General features: G+C 40.8%; 1 pseudogene; it reads left to right on the top strand.

Moving 5' to 3' along the window:
- Window positions 1-18,779: 18,779 nt before the first annotated feature.
- The window catches only part of LOC121859384, a 44,584-nt pseudogene continuing 39,149 nt past the window's right edge, over window positions 18,780-24,214 (top strand).

Below are 24,214 nucleotides of genomic sequence, written 5' to 3'. Positions count from 1 at the left end.
TTTTAGATTCGTCCCTCCCACCTGCTCCCGCTTCCGCCTGGGCAAGCCGCGCGGTAAGGTTGCGCAGTGCATGTCTCTGTTGCGTTATCAGTGACGTCATATGACGTATCGGACTGTGATTGGCCATGCATCCCTACCTCCCTCCGCTGCTAGCTGTAATTGTCTTAAAGTATTATGACGTGTCCACCCGGGGAGGGAGGGAGGGAGGGAGGAAAGACGATGCTTGACCTAGCCGCGCCAGTTTCATCCCTCCAGGCCACACCGTGTATACGTGCATCCATTGCTCTGTGAAATGGCTTCCGCCGGACCACCGCCACCAGAGAGAAACCTTTCCTTACCTGGACCCAGCCGCCCTAAGCCAAAGAAAATACGCCGTTCCCTAAGCTACGAAGTGAAATACCAGATAATTCAAGATTTGGAGAAAGGAACACGTCAAGCTGATCTTGCGCGCCAGCATGGAGTCAACGAATCTACGATTCGTACTATTAAGAAGGATGTAGCCAAGATCAAAGAGCACATGAGAATCACAAAGTCTGCAGGTGCCTCAATGATCAAGTATTGCCAGAACAAGGTGCTGCTAAAGGTGGAAAATTTGCTGGCGAGTTATTTGATTCGTCAGGCGCGACGCAACATGGCGGTGGACACGCGATCTGTTCAAGAGTACGCACGTGAACTGTACGCAGCAGTGTCACGTAAGATGGGAATTGCAGAGCCCAAACCCTTCAATGCTTCCTCTGGTTGGCTGCATAGGTTTAAGAGGAGGAACAATATCATCAACATTGGTGGTGAAGAAGCGAGTGCTGACCGTGTGGCGGCAAGAGATTTTCCTCCGTTCATGCGTGAGGTTATGGAGGAAGGGCAGTTCACTGACGACCAGGTGTTCAACATGGACGAATCCGGCCTTTTTTGGAAAAAGCTGCCTACCAAGACCTTTGTTGTCCAGTCTGCCAGCAAGGTTCGGGGTCGGAAGTTGCAGAAGGAGCGCTTCACTGTCCTCTTTACCACCAATGCCTCCGGCACCAGTAAACCAAAGTTATCGGTGATTCACACAGCCCGCAAGCCGCACGCCTACAAGAACGTGGACATGAGCAAGATTAATGTCCACTGGCTGACCGCACACAAGGCGTGGATGTTCTCTACTCTGTCACTCTCCTGGTTTGATGACTGTTTCATTCCCGACGTGAAGAAATTCTGCGAGCAAAAAAATGTTCCATTCAAGAATTTGTTGCTCCTTGACAACGCACCAGGACACTCGCCCCTACTTATGGATCGTCACCCCAACGTAAAAGTGGTCTTCCTTCCTCCCAACACTACGTCATTAATCCAGCCCATGGACCAGGAGTTGATCTGCAATGTTAAAGCTGCATACTCGGCAAAGAAATTCAAGCTCCTGAACGACTGTACCAACACCAAGGAAGAATTGCGTAAGCTGGGTGACACCGACAGCGAGAGCAAAAGCGACGAGGACAAGGAACAAGAGGTGGTGACTCAAGAAGTTCTCGTCAAACAGTTTTGGAAGAAATTTAACGTCAAACAAGCTGTAGACTTCTTGGTGGAGGCATGGGATCAGCTGTCTATAGCTACGATTCGTCACGCATGGAGGCATGTGTTGCATGGCATACCAGGTGAGAGGCGAAGTCAACCTGTGACTGGTGAGGTTCAGTCTGTGACAGTGGCATTGGACCTTGCAAGAGAAGCTGTGCACAGTATTACAACTGAAGGCTTCTCCAAGACCACCAACGAAAACAACCTGGAGGTGATGAGAGATCCTGAAATGACTGCAGACGAGATGTTGGAAGATGATCACGTCAGTGAAGAGGAAGGTGGTGCGTCAATCTCAGAAGAACACAAGTTAAAGCATAGTAATATTAAGGGTGCCATCGAGTGTGCAGAGAAATTGAAGCTCTTCCTTTCCAACGACCATGACGATGACCGCTATGAAGTCTTCCATACCAGGCTGGTGCAGGCTATGGAGCAGTACATCAAGGTGTATCAAGACAACATCAACACTAGCCGTCAAAAAAGCATTACTGAGTTCTTCGCCCGCAACCCACCACAGCCAGCCAGAGCCAGTGATAGTGACAGTGAAAGTAACTTTGAGGGATTTGTCAGGGAAGCCCTGACAACTATAACTGATAGTGATGCACCTAGTAATGGCGATTCACCTGAGGGCCAGTAATCTGCCCTCTGCCTCGGAACCAGCCTCCATCCCCGTATGCCGACCCATCTCTTCTACTAACGTAAGTGTTACACCCAACCTTTAGTTTTCCTTACCTAACCTATATTTTTCCTAATTTAACCTTTATTTTTCCTAACCTAACCTCTTCTATATTAATTGTGTGTGCATACCATCATAAAGTTAAGATAATATTTTTACTACAACATAGTTGTGCGTCGTCAAAAAGTGGAGTTTGGGGGTCGGGCCAGTCTCTATTGGAATTAATCCCATATGTTCTGTTGTTCACTTTACGCGGATTTCACTTTCCGCGGTACCCTGTGGGTTCAATTGACCGCGTAAATCAGGGTACTACTGTATACAATATTGTACAGGTAAAGGAAATTACTGTCTCTAGAACGAATGGCTCCCTGACCTTGCCGCAAAAATGCCAGCAACTTTAAAACTACACTTAGATATTCTTGGGTACATCCAGAATGTCATCTGTTAATAATAGAGGACTGCAAAATAAAAATCTGTGAATTATACGGCCGTACTGTACAGTATTAGTTTGGCGATTTTGTCCTGGACAGAGTTTCATACACGAGGAGCACATGTCACACCCACAAGCATTTGCTAACAACCAGAGACTGATGACAGTGCAAATAAGATAAGTCAGCTAAACAAACCTTACCTAACCTAACATACATATCACAGGATGGAAGTGCATTATTTGGTAATACAGCACTGTAATTTAGTTTCAAACATCACAGGAATCTTAGGAATGTTATCTTTGCACTCAATAGTTAGACAATTTTAAGATACTTTTCTTCTTTGACATTTCCCTCACAAACGAATTGTATTTGCCTGGGGGATCTAGGGTGACGGAACTCCCTGGTTAGGAGGTTAGGTTAGGCATTAGGTCATTTGAGTGGGAAACATTATAAAATAAAAGTGTCTTAGAATAGTCCAAACAATTGATGGCAAAGATAAAATTTCTAAGATTCCTGTGCTGTCTGAGAGTAAAAGTGTACCAGTTATTTTAGGTTAGGTATGCTGGTTAAGTGTTATGAGAAGTTTGCTGGGAAGCATTTGGTTGATTGGCATTAGGATGATTTGCTGGCAAGTGCATCACCATTTTAACTGAAAACATGGTGTCCATCAACTGTATTTATCCTAAACAAAATCTAGAGAAAAACAAAATTAGAAAAGTTGCAATTCCTCCCACTTCTTATAATATTCAAGAGGTAAGAAGCAAATTTTCTTCCATGGAATTTTTTCCTAGAGTGACTCCTCCTAAGAGGACAATGTTGCAAATTATTACCAGTCATGGTACAGTAGCTAAAACAACTATCTGTGCATACTTTGTGGGAAACAATATGAGACCATGGGCGATAAATTTTGGTATATGAGGGCTGTCACTCGTCACACGTAAAATTTCGTAGCATATCGACCCCCACCTGCACAGATAGTTGTTTTAGCTACTGTACATACTGCATATACTGTATTTGGTAGCCAATACAGTAGTACCCCGATTTACGCGGTCAATTGAACCCACAGGGTACCGCGTAAAGTGAAAACAGTGTAAAGTGAACAACAGAACATATGGGAATAATTCCAATAGAGACTGGCCCGACCCCCAAACTCCACTTTTTGACGACACACAACTATGTTGTAGTAAAATTATCATCTTAACTTTATGATGGTATGCACACACAATTAATAATTAAGAGAAATATCAATAATATTAGTTTTTTTAACACTTACATTAGTAGAAAAGATGGCTGGGCACACAGGGATGGGGGTTGGTTCCGAGGCAGAGGGCAGATTATTGGCCCTCACCTGTATCACTTGTATCAATTGTATCACTATCCACCACATAGGCTTGCAGGGCCTCTATGTCAAACCCCTCAAAGTCCATATAAGTCCATATCCTCACTATCACTGACTTAGGCCGGCTGTGGTGGGTGGCGGGTGAAGAACTTGGTAATGTTTTGATGACTGGGCGACCTTGTGCGCATCCTGCCCGCGCCGCTTCCCGCGTATATGAGTAGATGCACCGCGGAAAGTGAAAGTTCGGTTCTGGCGAGGCACCAGGTAAATGAGAAATCGCGGAAAGTGAAACCGCGTAAAGCGGGGTAATACTGTAGTTATTTGTCAGGTCACAGATCGTTACTTCCATAAATTGTCCAGCATTCACTTTGATCGGTCAAGGCTGATAAACATCTATCCATAACTCTGGCACATGATAGACAGCTATTTTGGGGGCTCCCAACTGAGTTTGGCTATACAGTACACCACACCCTTTCACAAAACCACTCCAAACCCAACAATTGGTCTGGAGTCTCTCTCATATTAAATAATAAACGGAGACCACTCACATGTTTCCATAACAAATTTCACTTCCTCAACAGACTTAAAACATCACATATACACAATATTTTCCATTCACAACCACCATTATTGTAAGTGATCAAATTCAGTACAGTATTCTTGAAACCACAAAGATGTCATCCTTCAACCTCTTACACTCAAGAGCAAATGATGGATAAATAGCAGAGGCAAATACTGTAAAGGTCTGTGAGGAGACAAATAACCACTGGGAAAAACATTATTCTCTATTCCTGCTAAAATCTCACATGGCTCAGTGTTGGCTTTATTTCCTCTTACTGAAGCAAGTAATAGCACACAAGGCCACAGTAGCTCAGGTAGGAATACTGTACAGTGATAACTGTCACTGAATATTGTTACGAACCACGCCATCAATTGTCATGATCTACCTACCCAGCACTACGAACCACGCCATCTATTGTCCTGATCTACCTACCCAGCACCACGAGCAACGCCATCTAGGGACGAAACCCGAGTATGACTAGTCTTAGTTACCACTCCGGGGTTTCCCTTCTCCATATCCTGGTTGTTGCGTCACCTCCTCCAAGTCTTTCTCATCAGCTCCAGATCGAGGAGAGTTCAGTTCACTCTAGGAAGTGACCACACTAGGATCACCTATTCTGGAAACCTACGGCACAGTGATTACCTACCGTCTTCTACAATACTCAGCCTTACTCGTCAAGCCTGATCTCACACTGCATTGAGTATTTGTAATCTTATATAACCTCCCCACCGGGACTTAAATTATTGGTCTGGATGTTGTATAACAAATTTCACTGACTTATCACATATACACAATATTTTCCATTCACAACCACCATTATTGTAAGTGATCAAATTCAGTACAGTATTCTTGAAACCACAAAGATGTCATCCTTCAACCTCTTACACTCAAGAGCAAATGATGGATAAATAGCAGAGGCAAATACTGTAAAGGTCTGTGAGGAGACAAATAACCACTGGGAAAAACATTATTCTCTATTCCTGCTAAAATCTCACATGGCTCAGTGTTGGCTTTATTTCCTCTTACTGAAGCAAGTAATAGCACACAAGGCCACAGTAGCTCAGGTAGGAATACTGTACAGTGATAACTGTCACTGAATATTGTTACGAACCACGCCATCAATTGTCATGATCTACCTACCCAGCACTACGAACCACGCCATCTATTGTCCTGATCTACCTACCCAGCACCACGAGCAACGCCATCTAGGGACGAAACCCGAGTATGACTAGTCTTAGTTACCACTCCGGGGTTTCCCTTCTCCATATCCTGGTTGTTGCGTCACCTCCTCCAAGTCTTTCTCATCAGCTCCAGATCGAGGAGAGTTCAGTTCACTCTAGGAAGTGACCACACTAGGATCACCTATTCTGGAAACCTACGGCACAGTGATTACCTACCGTCTTCTACAATACTCAGCCTTACTCGTCAGCCATCTCAGCACTGCACTTGAGTATTTTGTAATCTTATATTGCCTCCCCACCTCCACCTTGCTTCAAATTATTGTATGTTGTATAAATATGTATATACTGTTAAGCCAATGTTGCGTATGTTTAGGTTAAGTATGGTTAAGGGTAATTTATAAGAAGCTGAATACTTTGTTAAGGAATTTATGGTACTTTATTATACACAACAAAAACTCGCATCCTTTGTCTACCCTTTTATAGTCCGATTGTCTTTGTTTTTTTTTTGTTGTTGCCTGTTGGGATCTGGGTAGACTTTTAACTATATTCTAAATCCCCAACTTGTAACAATATGCATTACAGTTGCCATGTGATAGTGTTGCCAGTTTTCATTTTATATGGTGGATACAGATACGACAGCCGTACACCAAAAATCACACTGGATATAGCTAGGTATGGCAGCCATATTGACATACTGTGTTGTCAATGGTTAGGTTACGTTATGAAGACGGTTAGGTTTGGTTAGTTTAGGTTAGATTAATTAGAAAGAAGGCCATCTTAGAAACTATCATCGTATAGTCTGCCCACCACGCATGTACATTAGACTGCCGTACCAATAGATGCGTCACATATAGTTGCCGTACCTGTATCCTGTATCTTGATTTTAGCACATTTTACCTGACGAATAGTTCTTGAAATATCCTGTAGCTGGTGCAGTGTTGGCAATGGCATACAGGGAAATGAACTCCATAGTTAATATAGAGTATTTTGTTAAGAATAATATCTGGCAGCGGATATTTTGCTGTGACTAAGTTCCTATTAATGCTATTTTATTGTGAGTGCGCTCTGGTTGGCTGACCGTCCATTACCAGCAAACAATGCAAGAATTATATTTGACTGTGACTGGTGGCACTTGCCATTTATTTCGCCTCGAGTCGATCGTTGTGTAGCTACAAACAGACCTAACCATACTTCTGTTGTGCATGGAAACCACTAACAAAAATAGAGGTAACAATTTGTTTTAGGTCAAACATGAAATTTCATATTTCTATTTATATAGGGAGAAAATTTTTTTTATGTTTTGGGTGCAATTTTATATTTTTTGAGTATTTTAACCAATAAGACCTCCCCAATTACCAATAATATATATTAGTTGTTCAAAGTGGGCTGTAGAGGGAAAATGTGGAGGAAAACACTAAAAAGAACACCCAACAAGCCTTTTAAAACCTTACTCAACTTGTAAAAAGGTTCAAATACGGTAATGTCTGAGAACACCACTACCACCAGAAAGAATTTTTCGATTTTGTTCATTTATTCCACAGATGTTATAAATGAGGTGACACTTACTAGAACTTGACCTAACCAACCAAAGAGACCTACCTAACCTTACCTAACTTCTTAGCCAGGGACAGACCCCCCCACCAAAATAAACAGAAAATACTTAGCCAATCGGAGTGCAATCACCGTAAAAAAGAGTGAGTAGGAACTTAGCCGCTCAAGGCAAAATATCTAATCAAAAAAATGGAAACTTCTGGCACTTTCCTCTCCTTGATTTTCTGCCCGTCACCTTCACTGCCAGCCCGACCTGTAGTGATGCGTAGGTAGTTATTTTGGTCAATTTATGATAGTAATCAGATTTTGATCTTCCCATAAAATATAAATTTTTCCTATGGTTCTTGTTGTGATTCAAACGGATCTGACCTTCACTGGAGCAGGTTCAGATACATTCAGAGAGCCAGTGCATGCCCAGTACTTGCCAACAGTGTGTAACAGAGACGTGACCGATCAGTAGCGAAGAGGATAATAGTACTGTATAAGTAAAATCCACCAACCTTTAAGTTCTAACTTACTACTCTTCAGCACAAACCAGAATTAAACTTTACAGAATAATCATATTCGGTAAATGTGCGTCCATTGGCTGTCCTCGGGTTTTGGTACGAGTTTAGGTTTTTTTAATTTTTCAGTGTGTTTTACTCAAATCTGACATTCAATTCATTTGCAAATTAGCAGTTTTAGCAAAAAATTAACATTTTAATTTTTAAGAAACTGTTAATTTGCACAAAAATGGAGGTCAAATTTGGTTTATTTTTTGTTATCCACCCATCACTTATACGATTTTTTTTCTTACCACTTAGATCTCATCGAGAAACGAAAGAATGTACTAGAATTTAGCGGCGCATTCCAAAAATAAATGAGATATTTGCGATTGACAACTAATTTTTCTCTCCCAATTTAATGTTACGGCGACACGTAATGCTGCTCTCGTTCGTACGGTAGTAAAAATAACACCAAACAAACCTTTGAAAACCTGACCTAATGTTGCCTAACTTGTAAAAATGTTAAGAATCACTGAAGAGTTTATAAATCCCTCCTCATCTGATCACCGAAAACAACACCATTACCTACTAACCACCGAAAACATGAATAAGGTAAAATTTTACCTTAGGATTTTTAAAGGTTAGGAAATGTTGTCAGGTTCTCTAAGGTTTGTTTGGTGTTATTTTTTGTATTTTACCCCACAATTTCCCTAGACTTTAAAGTCCTGTCCACTTGAAACAAGTACAGTAATATTGTTAGTAATCCTCCTACATTGTTGGGGTGGAAGGGGGTGGGGGGAGAAAAAAGAAGGGAAAAAAAATAAAAAAGTGATTTGCTCAAAGATAAATGTCAGAATCACACAAAACAGCAAGAAAACTAGCGATTTTTTTTTTCATGTGAAAACAGGTGATGGGTGGATAACGAAAAATAACCCAAATTTGAGTAAAACACACCCAAAAAAACTATTCTCATACCAAAGGAACCAACCTAACTTACAAGGAGGGAGCTGGAGAGCTAGTACCCAAGCAAATCATACCCATCAGAACACTTCCTTCAGCCTTCATAGGGTAGGACGTGTGTAGTCGGTGCTGCCCGCTGGCGCGGCCGTGGTCTCTTGACCACAGAGACAGCTGCCAGCCTGGTCTGTCGGGCCCTCCCCTTCCCCATCTCCTCCTTCCCATCTGGATTAATCAACATCCTTCACCAACGGTACAAAGACTGATGATCAACCCTCAAGTGATATACAAAAGTGACATTTCAACTCGAAAGAGAGAAATAACTGTTAAGAGTGACAATCGTGCTTGGCGGTCAATGTTGACCTGACTCTTGACATGACGCTCCCAGCCCGCGGTACACTGGCCACCACCAACACTAGATGAGAAGCCAAGAAACACTCCAAACTACACCAGGAGAGAAATGAGGACTCCCTACTCCACCCACGGTGGCCCGCGTAAAGTGAGAAATGCGTAAAGTGAACAACATAACATATGGGATTAATTGAAATAGAGACCGGGCCAACCCCCAAACTCCACTTTTTCAGACACAATACCTACGTTGTAGTAAAAATAACTTCTTAATTTTATGATGGTATGCACACACAATTAATAATTAAGAGAAATATCAATAATATTAGGTTTTTTAACACTTACATTAGTAGAAAAGATGGCTGGGCACTCGGGGATGGGGGGTTGGTTCCGAGGCAGAGGGCAGATTATTGGCCCTCACCTGTATCACTTGTATCAATTGTATCACTATCCACCACAGAGGCTTGCAGGGCCTCTTTGTCAAACCCCTCAAAGTCCATATAAGTCCATATCGTCACTATCACTGACTTGGGCCGGCTGTGGTGGGTGGCGGGTGAAGAAGTCGGTAATGTTTTGATGACTGGGCGACCTTGTGCGCACCCTGCTAGCGCCGCTCTCCGCGTAAAAGGGTACACACACCGCGGAAAGTGGGCATTCCGTGTTCGGCAGGGTACTGCGTAAACGTGGAAACGCGTAAAGTGGGACCACGTAAAGCGAGGGTTGACTGTACAGTGTTCTATTGTTTTTTATTTATTATTATACAGTACAGTATACTGTACAGTACAGTACAGGCATCCCCCGCGTTACGGAAGGGTTCCGTTCCCGGAAAATTGACCGTATCGCGAAATTCCGTAACGCGAAACCTATTTTCCCATTGACTTCCATTATAAAACTGGAGATGCGTTCCTAAGGAAATTTTTTGGCCCCAAAAAAGTAATTCAAGCACTTTTTTAAATGAAAATAAACATTTATAAACACATACAATACAGTACATTAAATAATTTATGATATACCTTCTTAAAACACCAATTTAGGGGTTAATATTGCATAATATTGCATTATACAGCTATGTGTATGTTTAATTGAGTTCCCTATCATCAGAGTCCGTTTTCTCTCACTTCAGCACTCCTGAGTCGTTCGTTTTCTCTTAAACTTAGAGTACACCAGATACTTTGTTATTTCTTAGTAGTGACACAGAATTTGATATTGCAACTGGGGTTGCAATTGTTGAGGCAACTTAGGTATGTCTGATTACAGTTCGAATATTCAAGATCCATTGTGAGTGATGTTTAAAGCTTCAACTGTCTTTATGGTTGGTAAAACTTGTCAAGTCTGTCAGTCTGGATGGCATGTGTGAGGCCTTGTGTTTGTTAAAATTTACCCCAATTTCCGTAAGGGCGGATTTACGGGCCATAACACGAAATTATTGGTCATAATTTACAAATTCCGTAACCCGGGCTTCCGTAACGCGGGGGATGCCTGTACTGTATTTAGTTTATATTTAATGTTTTGTTAATTCTATTACCGGTATACAGTACTTTGTATGTACTTTTTCTGTGAGTTGGAACCAATTACCCAATATCCCATTGAAATAATAGATTCAGTTAACAACTGACTCTGTGTAACCAATTGTGCTCGTTAATCGAGGAACCACAATGTAAATCCACAATGGAAATGTGGCCAAGGTTGATTTTAATATATGAACAGCATGAATATTGGGCGACACATAATCAAGTCGTTACATTACTCATACAGTGGGGTATGCTATAACGAATGGATTCTACTACAAGTATTCCTATAACGAATGGTTTTACCTATAAAATTGAGAATGCTATAACGAACAAAACTCCTACAACGATTTTTTTTTTTTTTTTTACCAATGTTTTTTTTTTATTACAAGTATTAATAATATTCTTTATTTCAGGGGTTTAGATGCATATTTATGCACTTTTTTACAATTTTTTCAATTTTATATTATATTTTTCAGTGTTAAGTGGTTGTATTTGGGGGCCTGGAACGGATTAATCCTATAACGAATGAATGCTATAACGAACAAGGTTCTAGAACCAATTATATTCGTTATAGCATACCCCAATGTACTGGTCTTGTTTCCGCGACAAAACGGGTAAAGCAGTGGTTACGAAATGGGTTAAATATAGGTAGTGGTGACGATATGGCCAGACCCCGTTTTTATGCATGTCTATATTTTGTTGACTTATGACCATTTTAAACGTTTACATCGCCCAGTTTATAAATTGAAATTGCCAAATCTATTAGCCTGAAATCAGTAAATTGCAATAAACTTATTCGAAACAATATGGTGTGAAACATGTACTTGTAGTGCAATGTTTGTGTGACGGAATAACATACTTATGTAATGACGGGTAGAAATTCGCCTTTTTTTTCAGGTAGCCAGCCGGACTAATAGAACCAAATAGTTACTAGCCCTTCCCAAAGTTTATTAGCCCTTCCAAAATTTTACGAGACATTAAAAAAACATTCAAATTTCAATAGTTGACATACTGTATACTGAGTAGGCCTACATAGAAACTTGTTTACTTTGACTCTCTATATAACTTAATAGCAAAACATAAATTATATTCAAATTGTAAACACTGGCGTGCACAATATATTATTATAAAATGAATAATCTGTTTTCTTGTTTACTTGTATCATTAGCTGAAATTTATAAAAAAAATTTAGATCCTCTTTAAAACACTACTGTACTGTTTATATATGTAACTGCAAGTAACTGAGGGCTTTCTTCTTCACTGGATTTGGTCAATAAGTTTCTGTATATGCTCCTCGTCCAATTCTTTGATATCGTCCAGCACTTCCTCAACACGGCAGGCCCCAGTTGTTAAAAATCTGTTGATGGCTTGCTCTGGATTGAAGTTGCTAACACATTCTGACTGCAACTGGACCACTTGGAGATTTGTCAAGTGGTCATCGGTGAGGCGATTGCACCAGTCTGTCTTGATGAGCTTGACCTGACTGAAGCCACGTTCAGCATCAGCAAAACTGGTTGTAATGGACAGCAGGTCAACTAAATGGAAAAGGAACCACACTTTTTTCTGTATGATTCATTTATTTGCTGCCAGGACAGTTTTAAAACAGGTGATATCTTACTCATTTTGTAGAGATAGCATTTGAGTACAGTCGATTCATCCTCCATCTTGGTTGGATCCACTTCTGCCTCTATGTTTTCTCAAGAAGAATGAGCCAGCTGTCCCACAGCGGTGTCTCCAAAACCTTCATTCCCTGTGTATTCTGCAGGCCACAGCTTGAAATCCAGAATCCATGAATTTTGCAGATGTTAATAAATCTTTTCTTTAAACTTGTAATCAGAGATGTCAGCATATCATGCCTTGCAACCATGAAGGCACTACAGTATTTCTATCACCCAGCTTCTCTCCTTGGAATATGGTAGTGTCACCTTCCAAAATCTTCCTGGGCTTGTTAAATATTTAATGAGTAAGTCAACTGAGACCTGAATTTCATTCATGCTGGCAAAAACATTTGTTTGTCTGTGTTGAAACTGCTGTGAAAGGCACCCAAGGTAATGCAAGATATCCAGGAGGAGGTGGATGTACTTGATTACATCAGCACTGGTTAGAAGCATTGGATAGTTCTTAGCTTTTCTGGATGAGCCCTTGTGGTATGCAGAGTCATTAGGGTTCTGTATGTGCTGCAGTTAAGTAAAATAGCCTTGTGACTCTCTTGTAAAGCTTGCAGCATATGAGAGAGCCACTTTGTACCACCCACACGTGTTGGAACCAAAAATGGTAGCCGACATATTTCACGAGCCCTCTTCAACATGCTCCTGTTGAGAGAACTATTTTCATAGATTAGGTATATTCCTAGCAACAGTAGGTCAGCCTTCTTGGCAAGTGGTACACCCTTCATTGCATCCTTGTAAGCCAGTTCAAGTTTATTTGCAGTGCAGTAAATACCTTCCAACTCTGGCCACTCTAAATCACTTCTCAACCAAGCTACCAAGCCAATTTTGCAACCTGTCATAACACTGGCCCCAACTGTACCACTACCAACAAGTTTCTTCCTCTAGGTGTCATCATAATATGAATCTAATACAGTATACTGTTGATTGTTTATATTGACACTGCTGCTTAACTTTTCTTCGTTTTTTGTTTTGTATTTTTTGCTTGGTGTTGGATTAACATTCTTCCACATATCAAATAATTCCCTTTGGCGACTCATGATGATTAATAATAATGTCTGTGTTAGTTAGACATCACGTCAGTACTGTATGGAGGTATTAATTGCACCGAGATCGCCGACTCCCTAGGAGCAGTAGGGCGCAACCAAGGTGGGAGCATTGACCAAGTACGCGGGTTCACGCTTACAACACACGTATGCTTTTGCAATGCTTTTTATAAACTGGGCACTAAGCCACTTCCTTATGGTAAAACAGACTGTCAAAAATATTAATTTTTGTTCAAAACTACTGGATAGCTCCTAGACACTGTGAATCTGACATGCTAGTCACCTGCCGGGCAATTAAAAAACAGTAAATTTCTAAGATCTACTCGCCCTTCTGATATTTTGAGTGTGTGAATTTCTACCCCTGAATGAGATGAAACCATTTTAAAGAGCTGCATTACATTTCCTTATTTCACTGCACTTTCGTACAAAATTTACATAAACTTTTTTGTAATCATAGATAAAGCTAAAATGCATGGTATATATACTAACAGGTATGGTTTCTTTCTTGAATTGGGTGTAAGTAATCTTGAGTAAGACTTATCTCATGTTTTGGTTACGAGTTGTCTGGGGTACGAGTTGTCTGGGGTACGAGTTGTCTGGGGTACGAGTTGTCTGGGGTACGAGTTGTCTGGGGTACGAGTTGTCTGGGGTACGAGTTGTCTGGGGTACGAGAGTTGTCTGGGGTACTTTGTCTGGGGTACGAGTTGTCTGGGGTACGAGTTGTCTGGGGTACGAGTTGTCTTGCGCTTGTGAGCGGTCCCACTAATTACCCAAATGAACCCAAATGTACCCGAATGTAGCCACAATAAAGTCAAATGATGGTCATACAAGCGTAAATCGGGCTGTGAATCACTTCTCGATTAGTATTTGGTGTCGAAGTCACAAAAAATTTACAAACTTAATTTAATCTGAGTTAGGTTAGGTTAGGTTCATGCACTCGATCTATTAACTCAGATTAAATTAAGTTTACCAATTTTTTGTGACTATGACACCAAATACTAATCGAGAAGTGATTCACAGCCCGATTTACGCTTGTATGACCATCATTTGACTTTATTGTGGCTACATTTGGGTTCATTTGGGTTCATTTGGGTAATTCCTCGCTCCCTCGGTACATGCAAGCGATCTATTAACTCAGATTAAATTAAGTTTTCCAATTATTTTTTTACTTTGTGACACCAAATACTAGTCGAGAAGTGATTGGCAGTCCGATTAATTCATGTAGGACCATCATTTGACTTCATTTCGGCTACCTTTGGGTACATTTGGGTAATTAGTCGGACCCCCTTGTGAGACCTCACTTGGCTTAAGCAGTTCAATTCGGGGGACCTAGCAATTTCCGCCAAAAATGAAAGTTAGATTCGTTTAAAACACGCCAAAATACACTGGAAAATATATTGGTCAACCCATAGGGACTCATGTCCTAAAGTAAAAATTTACCTCTTGGGTACGAGATGACCCTAACCCCAAGGAGGAGGTGGTAAGGGGGAGACAACTGACTCTTAAGTGAGGAATATAACCTCAGGTAAATATAAAGGGAACCTGCGGACAGCCAATGGAGATGGAGACAATTACTCAATAAGATAAAACCAAATATATAGTGAACCACAGCCGGCTCACTCATCAGCTGATTGCCGCCAGCAGACGATTCTCTTGTATTACATCCAAGGCTGTAATATAACGCTTCACTCCAGCTATAACACTTTGCTGGTAGGTTATAATAACTCCTCGTAACATACAAAGGTCTCGGAATAATAAAGATATCATTACCTGACTTATGTAAGATTGTGGTGAACGAAGCAGACCTGCAGCTTCACTTCTCACAGCAGACTCAAGAGGGTAGGGGGACCCGAAATAAACATGGCGGAAAACACTGTCGGTATGCGCACCATGTACAGTAGCTAGTATTTAGAAGGTGTTCATTTTGAACTGTGTCTTTTGCTTTGCTTTTATCCTTTTCACCATTAATCGGCTTGTTAGCCGCTTGGACGATCAGTCACGTCTCTTACTACTTTTCCTTTTCTTTTATCTTCTGTCGGTATGCGCACCATGTACAGTAGCTAGTATTTAGAAGATGTTCATTTTGAACTGTGGCTCGTTAGCCGCTTGGGCGATCGGTCACGTCTCTGTCACTCACTGTTGGCAGGTACTGGGCATGCACCGGCTCCTGAATGTACCTGAACCCGCTCCAGTGTTGATCAAGTCTTGTCTTCAAAGAGCTCAGACTCAGTGCCGTCACAACACTTTCTGGTAGATTGTTCCAAGAGTTTACAATCTTCACTCCGAAAAAGTTTGCCCTCACAGTTTTCTGGACTTGTGGCTTCTTCAATCTTGAGCTGTGACCCCTTGTGAGGCGAGCGTCCACCACCTCCAAGTAAGGACACTCGACTGAGTAGTGCCCCTTGAGATGCTTATACACCTCAATTAGGTCACCCCTTGCCCGTCTGTAGTATAAGCTAGGCAAGTTCAGGCGCTCCAATCTCTCAGTGTAGCTGAGGTGCCGAAGTGCAGGCACCAGTCTGGTGGCCCTCCTTTGAACATTTTCAACCAACTGACAGTCCCTAGCATATCTCGGGGACCAGACGGGGTGACAGTACTCCAGATGGGGAAGCACTTCACTCTTGAAGATCGTTACGAGAGATGGACCGTCTAGATATCTGAACGACCTTCTTATAAGACCCAATAATTTATTTGGCTGATTTACCTTCTCGCAATGACCCGAGAACTTAAGCTCATTGTCAACATACACACCTAGGTCCTTCTCACATTCAGTCTCAAATAGTGCAGTTTCTTCATCCCGTTGGGACATATGATACGCCTCCTTACCGTTGGTACGCCCCAGGTACATCCTCTTACACTTCGTGACATTGAATCTCAGCAGCCATTTCTTCGACCATTCTTGGAGCCCATCAGTGCCGGATTTAGACCTGTGGAGGCCCATGGGCAGCCTCTTTGTGGAGGCCCCCCTCATTATAACTACCCAAGAGGGTGGGGTGGCGAATGAAGGGAGCCTAAACATCTGGGAGTTCCGGGGGGCGCTATAAGCCCCCCGGGAAAATTTTGAAATTTGAACACTTCTTTGGAGAATTTTGAAGCCATATGCAGTTATATTGAGGAAATTAGAACATATTGTAATATGTGGAGGCCCCCGGGCAGCTGCCCACTTTGCCCACTCCTGAATCCTGCCCTGGAGTCCATACAGGTCCTTCTGCAGCTCTTCACAGTCCGCTTGGTTCTTAATTTCCCTGAAATAACTTGGCGTCATCGGCAAAGATTTGTATGGAGGTGTGTCATGTCAGACATGTCATTTATGAAACAAACAAACAACAACGGGCCCAATACACTGCCCTGTGGTACCCCACTTGTAACAGGTACGGATGATGATTTCGCCCCATTAATCACCACATACTGCTTGCGGTCATGTAGAAAGTCTTCTATCCGCGCTAGGACATTTCCCCGAATTCCGTACCCTTCCAGTGTGATTTTCAGCCTTTCCTGGGGTACACTGTAGAAAGCCTTGGCAAAATCTAGGTAAATATTGTCGATATTACCACCCCGTTCCAGAATATGGGTCAAAATATCCAATACCTTGAGCAATTGTGTTAAGCAGGAGCGCCCCGGTATAAAACCGTGATGGCAATCCTTTTCAAGGTTGTTTCGTAGTAGATGTTCCATTGCGGCATCTCTGATAATACTCTCAAGTACTTTACATATTATGCTGGTCAGGCTCACCGGTCTATAGTTGTTTAGTTGTTCGTGGAGTGACGATCGCCCTTCTTGGAGATAGGACTCGCATACGCCACTTTCCATTCACTGGGGACCTTTTCTTCATCCAGGCATTTACAAAACAGGATCTTCAGGGCTCGGCAAGCACGTTGCACAACCCTCTTAGCACTCTAGGATACACCATGTCAGGGCCGGGACTCTTATGGACCTATAGCCTGGGCAGTTTATACCGAATACCCTCTTCTGTGAACAAAATGTGGGTCAGTGCTGTATCGGACCGTCTTTCCTCAAAAGCAGGAAGGTTAATTGCATCCTTTCTTGTGAACACCGAGGAAAAGAAGCTGTTCAATGCCTCAGCGAGTGTGAGCTCTTTCAAGACAAGACTTGACAAACACTGGAGCGGGTTCAGGTACATTCAGGAGCCGGTGCATGCCCAGTATTTGCCAACAGTGCGTGACAAAGACGTGACCGATCGCCCAAGCGGCTAACAAGCCGATCAGTGGCGAAGAGGATAAAAGTAAAAAGCTTTATCCTGGTCAGAATCGGCGTAACTACCATCTTCAAGCCTCAGGTCTGATACTCCGACTCGCGTTTTTAATTTCGACTTTGCATAGCGGTAAAACGCCTTTGGGTTTGACTTGACCTCGCTTGCAACCAGCCTCTGAAACTCCTTTTCGGCCCTTCTACACTCTATCTTTGCTTGGTTTCTGGCTCTTGCATACATTCTCCTGCCCTGCTCATCGTTTGACCCAACCCATTTCTTGAATTTCTGGGTTTTCTTCTTAACTCTGCCGACTGCCGCGTGGTTCATGTGTAGGGGGATCCCCTCGTATTCCTAGAGGCACTGGGTTTGGTCTTGGGTTTATATTTATCGATCAAATGGGTCACTTTACTAGTTATGATATTCAGCTTAGTGTCTGCATTCCTGTGCCTTAATGAGTCAGGCCGGTTGATACCTCTTATCTCTTCTCTGCTCCCGTTGTAATTTCCCTTGTAATATTTGCACCTTGGCCTGGCCTTATCCTGAGCTAGGTAACAGTTAAATCTGAATGACAACACTATATGGTGACTGGTGCCAACTGGGGCAAGGTGTTCCAGCTTGGCCACCATACCCTCCTCGTTTTTATGATGGTCAAGTGGCTTGGGTGTTTGCTCCCCTCTGTAATGTGTTGGGTCTCTCACATGTTGGAACAGAAAATTATATCTCACGAGTTTCTACAAAAAGGCTAGCAGGGTTATTCAAGTCATTTGGGGTAAACTCGTTTCTCCAGTCGATGTCGCCATAGTTAAAGTCCTCCATGATAAGGAGGTGGCTAGGGTTGAGCATTGCCGCGTTGTCTATTAATTCTCTTAAGTTCCTTTGATTTAGTGAATTGGGGATCTGTAGATACACCCGACAATAAGTAAGTCGCCTCCCTTTTATTTAATTTTACACCACTCGGACTCTTCAAAAACATCCTCTCCCTGTACCCTCGCCTGGCTGGCTCTAAGGTCTTGCCTAGCATAGATAACCACACTCCCCTTCAGCCTTTCCTGGGGTACACTGTCGAAAGCCTTGGCAAAATCTAGATAAATATTGTCGATATTACCACCCCGTTCCTATCAGTCAATCAGTCTTCTTCTTCTTCTTCTTCTTCTTCTTATTATTGTTATTATTATTATTATTATTACCTAATGTTTTCTGGTGATTTTGGTAATTTTACTCATCTGCTTAATTATTCCACAAACACTGACATTAATTACCGGTATTTGATTTAGGCTCGGTTACCGGTGTTTGCGGAATATTAACTCAAATAAAAAAATACGACATACATATTGTAATTGATAGGCCTGAAAAATTAAAATAAATTAAAACAGAAAACAAATTAGTGTAGGTTTCATATAATATATGTAGATGAAGGACGGTGAAGGTGACTGGCATTATTTACCAGTTAGAGCTGAGGTAAACAGTCACCGTGTGTTGTGAAGCCGCAGTCTCATCTTTATTTCTTATTACTACATAAGTAATGGCGCTGGAGGCTCTACACCGCGTTAATAGATACACTGGAAGGAGAGAAGGACTGGAAGAAGAGAGTAACATACCAGATATTGGAAACTTAAAGAATCAACATCAACTGTGTGTGCCAGCGCTGCCTAAGGTCTGTCTCCTGTTGGATGAATATTGTTGGAAAAAGATAATAAAATTATATATATATGGTGAATTTGCACTGTCACCCCCCACTCTGTTAGAAAGTCAAAAATATATTTTTCGAGTGTATTTGTGTTTAGACAGAATATGACCTTCATTTCTGGTGGAAATTAGCCGTTTTTTTTTATCGAATTTTTTTCGTTGGACGTTTTCCGAAAAAAAATCATGGCAAAATGCACCAAAAAACACTAGAAAAACAAAAACCAAACCTTACCTACCCTACCCTAACCTAACTGACTCTCACCATATGATGGAATCACCTATTTCTTACCTTATTGGGCTGGTTCTTGCTCGTCGTTGGATTCTGAGACTCTTACCCAACGCCACATATGGTTGTTCCTTGTGATATTAACATTCAGTCCTGCTCTTAGTACACTTTACTGAGGTTGGAAGAACACCATGCAATCGAAAAAATGCTATAGTTTCTTCGTTTTTTTCCCCAAAACTCGCAATCAGCTCCATATAATTGAAGTGACACCCATCGCGGACTTCCATGGTCGGAATTTAACTTGAATTTCGAAATAAGAGAGACCCAAAATAAAACTCGAATTTGATTGGGCCAAATATACTGTGAATTAAACCCAAAATCATTTTAATTGGTTACAAAAACGCTTTTGATTGGCTGCGTGACGTGTACGGGAACGCATTGCACGACTAAGTACGAATACACAATTTGAGCAACAGCGTAGGGGCAACAGGTGCTTTGATTTTATTCGTTTTAAAATTCAATAACTTCCTTATCAATTTCTGATGGAAGTGTTATATAACAAAATGATCATAGAAAAATAGTTCTATCGTTTGAGTTTAGTGAATTTCCGGAATTCTGTGGTTGCTGTATACTGCAATATTACCTTTACTTTTATCTTCTTTGTGGTTAATATTTAGAAGTTGCCACCACCTATCTGAATATTGAGTCATATATGTAGAGAGAGAGAGAGAGAGAGAGAAATTTTTCTATAACGTTTCCATTGGAAATTTATAGTTTTCTAGACATCTTAACTTATAATATTTGGCCGACCAAACATTCTAAAAACTTAAGAAAAACTAAAAGACCTAACTTAACCTACCTAACCTCACCAAACCTACCTAGCCTAACCCTTAGTGCATAAGAAAGTTACCTTATTTAAGATATACAGGAGGATATAGTGATGTGACTTGAATCAGGAAGAGGTATCTTTGTCAGTGTCCGTCTCTTACCACAGTACCATGCAGGGCCATCTACCTGGTACCACTCTGAATTACATCTCAGACACTTTACAGATGAAACAAAAACACCGTGAGCCCTAAAAATGATATCGGTTGCTGATTCATTGTCCAAAATGCGCTGAATATTACGACAGCCAGCCCATGTACATCCATCTCACGCAGACGCCCTCTTCCAACTGCCCATGAATGCTGATATGCACACGAGTATTACGTTACATCAACACTCAAGCTGATTGGCCAAATATTATAAAATACAAATTAAATTAACTCAGAAACTATAAATTTCCAACGAAAACGTAATAGAATAAATTATTTATATTTTTTCTCTATCTCTCCACATATATGACTCAATATTCAGTTCGCTGGTGGCAACTTCTAAATATTAACCCTATTCGCCACTGATCGGCTCTTTAGCCGCTTGGGCAGTCGGTCACGTGTCTGTTACTCACAGTTGGTAAGTACTGTACTGGGCAGTGGGCATGCACTGGTTCCTCAATATATCGGAACCTGCTCCAGTGTTGGTCAAGTCTGTCCTTGAATGAGCTCATAGTCGGAATTTACAATTCTTACTCCGAAAAGTTACCCCTCACAGTTTTTTTTAGTTTTTCTTTATCTACAATCAAATCACTTGTAGTGGGCAGGACATGAAGGATGAGGGAAATTGTGGAGTAAAGCAATGAAAACTGATCATATGACACAAATGATCTCTACGTTCTTTGTACGTGAAAAAATTAATTATTTACCGTAAATACTCCTCCGAAAAATCTGCCGAGTCACCGCACGTTATCTGTATGTTGACAACCATCCCACTTGGTCCAAGTGTACTCTCACGTCCACAAAAAAATTAAAATTACACTGTGACGTTTCAATAAAGTTGCTTTCATTGGTAATATATATCAAAATAAGTACAGTACCTCCTGTTTAATATGGTGGGTCTGCCCCCTGGCTCAGAAGCTTGGTTAGGTTAAGTAGGTTTCTTTGGTTGGTTAGGTCAGGTTCTGTTAGTTTCTAGTAAATGTTACCTCTTTTAATATACTGTACTTACTATATTGGTAAGAACATATGGAAAAACAACAAAATTGAACAACTTGTGGTGGTAGCAGTGTTCTCATACATTACCATAATCTGTAGTGATCGTTCAGGGAAAAATACTTTAAGAATTAGGTTTGGTTAGCCCCCGAAGGCATTTATAATTGTAAGTTTTTTCTATCTGCTGTATGATCATAAATCACCTTTAGTGGACAAGCCATGAAAGATAAGGGGAATTACTGGGTAAAAAGCAGTGAAAAGTCTCTGTGTGCTTTGTACATAAAGAAATTAATTATTTACCCTAAATATTCTGCAGATAATTCTCCTGTGACACTACATGTTTACAAGTGCTGTTAGACTCGGGTCTTCCGCCGTGAGGTTTGTTACATTCGGAGACAACTTATTCACGTGTTCCCAGTTATATTACTAAAGTAAATCTACACAATCAAATGGTTCTTGTCACCAACACCTAGAGTTACATCATGATGACTAACAGAATTTCCCTGTGTTGTAATATGATTTTATATTTAATTTCAAAGTTACTGTGAGGGTCGTTAGTGCTATGCTACCCACCTTGTTAATCCCATTTGTTCATTACATTACATCTGAATTGACCAATTCAATCAAAGCGTGGTTCATATCAGTAGTAAATCAATGAATATGGTTCATGACCATACCTGAAAAATTAGATTATTCAATGTACGGTATTTTTTAAATTATTGAGGAAAAGGTGACTGTGAGGTTTGTTACAGGAAAACATGAGGATGCTACCATGCAATTGCCATTTGTTTTACAAAATTTTTAACTGGGAATAACTTATGAAACACATTGTAGCAGTATAAATATTGAATATCTGAGTACAGTAGTATTTTGGCACACAAACCTGACACATTTGTAGATCGATATTTTCAATTATGGCACAAAGACATTGTTATGTGTTGTTACTCCTGCAGTGGTAACGATACCTTGCACTGAACATGTAATGAACCTCACGGGTCTTTGTGGGATAGAAAAGTCCCAGAGAGAACATTCCAAGGTCACGTTATTATGGCGTCCACAGAGAATGGACGAGTGCAGGTCGAGACAACAGAGACCACGGGAGGACACTGACGGTCTCACACCTCCGGGCCAACCCGGCAGCAACTAAAACATATGTTACTCCCTTAACCCCATTCAGTCTCCTGCTATAAAAATCAATATAAATTTCTGTGAATGGTGATTACAGAACTTTAACCAACCAGTGTTAAGTAATTTGCATAATGGTATAAAAGTTTGTAATACATGTATTAAGGAGATACAGTAATTGTACTGTTGCAGCTCTGGGGTGTACAGTACAGTATTTTGGTCTGCTGTAGCTACTGCTGTGCTCGTATTACCCGGCCTAAAATGTTGTGATGAATTTACCACACAGAATTATTGTACAGCCAATCCAAGAAGTATCGAGACCCCAGAGTCAGATGAGATAGAAATTAAGCGATATTCTCAGATGCATTCATGTATGGCTTGGGTTGGTCTTTGCTTGATGTTTCATTCTTTCAGATGTCTTGGTTCTCATTACTCTTTGGATTGGCTGTACATGTAGCTATTATTACAGTGTTACTAATATTATATTTAATCCTTTATTTAATGGGCATAAAATCATGAGTGCCATTATTGACATTCACCAATACAGCATTGGGAACTTTCTCAGAGTATCAAATATTGCTACATTTTATAATTTATCATTCATAAAATGAACTAAACTAACCTTCCTAACAGATAATATAATAATGTTTTAGTGAAATTCAACTTTACGTGCCATGGTTTAGGTTAGGTTAAGAATTAAGGGTCAATCCCTTGTTTATAAAGTTAAGAATTTGAACGAACTGTGACATGATTTACTCAAGAGTTGTAAAAAGTACCGGGCTTTGTTACTTAAGTAAAAGTATTGTTACACTGGCAAAATGTTACTCAAGTAGAAGTAAAAGTATCCAAAGTTCAATGTACTCAAGTAGAAGTAAAAAAGTATCTCATTCATTAAGTACTCAAGTACTGAAAGTAAAAAGTAACAAAATTATTAAATTGTCTCAAATATTAAAATAACCCCACAGTAAATTATAAAAAAAACTAGTTAACTAAAGATAACAATAAAAAACACAGCATTACACATGTTTATTTGCAAATCTTTCTATTGAGATTAATCAATAACTGATTCTCAAAATTATTGCTGTCCAATCAGAATCTTTTAGACCTAAATGTAAGCCCAGCATGACCTACTGAAAGAGAAAATGTTCAGCCGGTTTTCTCCCTATAATCCATCAAGAGACGTGAACTGGCTGAAAATATATCTATATCCATCCAACACTATGATCACTTTCTTCCTTATCCACACAAGTATTGTCGATGTGGATTTAAGGTCCACAGACATACTGTAATGTTGTCTCTGCTCACATTAGGTTAAGATGCAGACCATCTGGCAAGTATCTGAGGCAGGGGATAAACCTCACTTCTCTTCCTGTAAACTCTGTAACTGTGCCAACGCAAACACCCACTGTCAGGGACCTCGTACCACAGGACTAGTCACTAACCACTATATGTCACCACCTACTTATTGGTAATATTTTAGATTTAATTCCCTTACACTACCCACACTTATCATATCAATATTATCTCCATATCACAAGTCATAGAGTGTCCTGCGAGACACTAGTGCAGTATGCCCGGATAATTCGCGGTCCTCTATTATTTGCGGATGACACCCTGGATGTACCCAAGAATGTCTAAGGGTAG

The sequence above is a fragment of the Homarus americanus genome, unplaced genomic scaffold, assembly GCF_018991925.1.
Source record: "Homarus americanus isolate GMGI-L3 unplaced genomic scaffold, GMGI_Hamer_2.0 scaffold7626, whole genome shotgun sequence".
NCBI classification, from domain to species: Eukaryota; Metazoa; Arthropoda; class Malacostraca; order Decapoda; family Nephropidae; genus Homarus; species Homarus americanus.
This window is presented reverse-complemented; position numbering and strand designations above follow the sequence as displayed.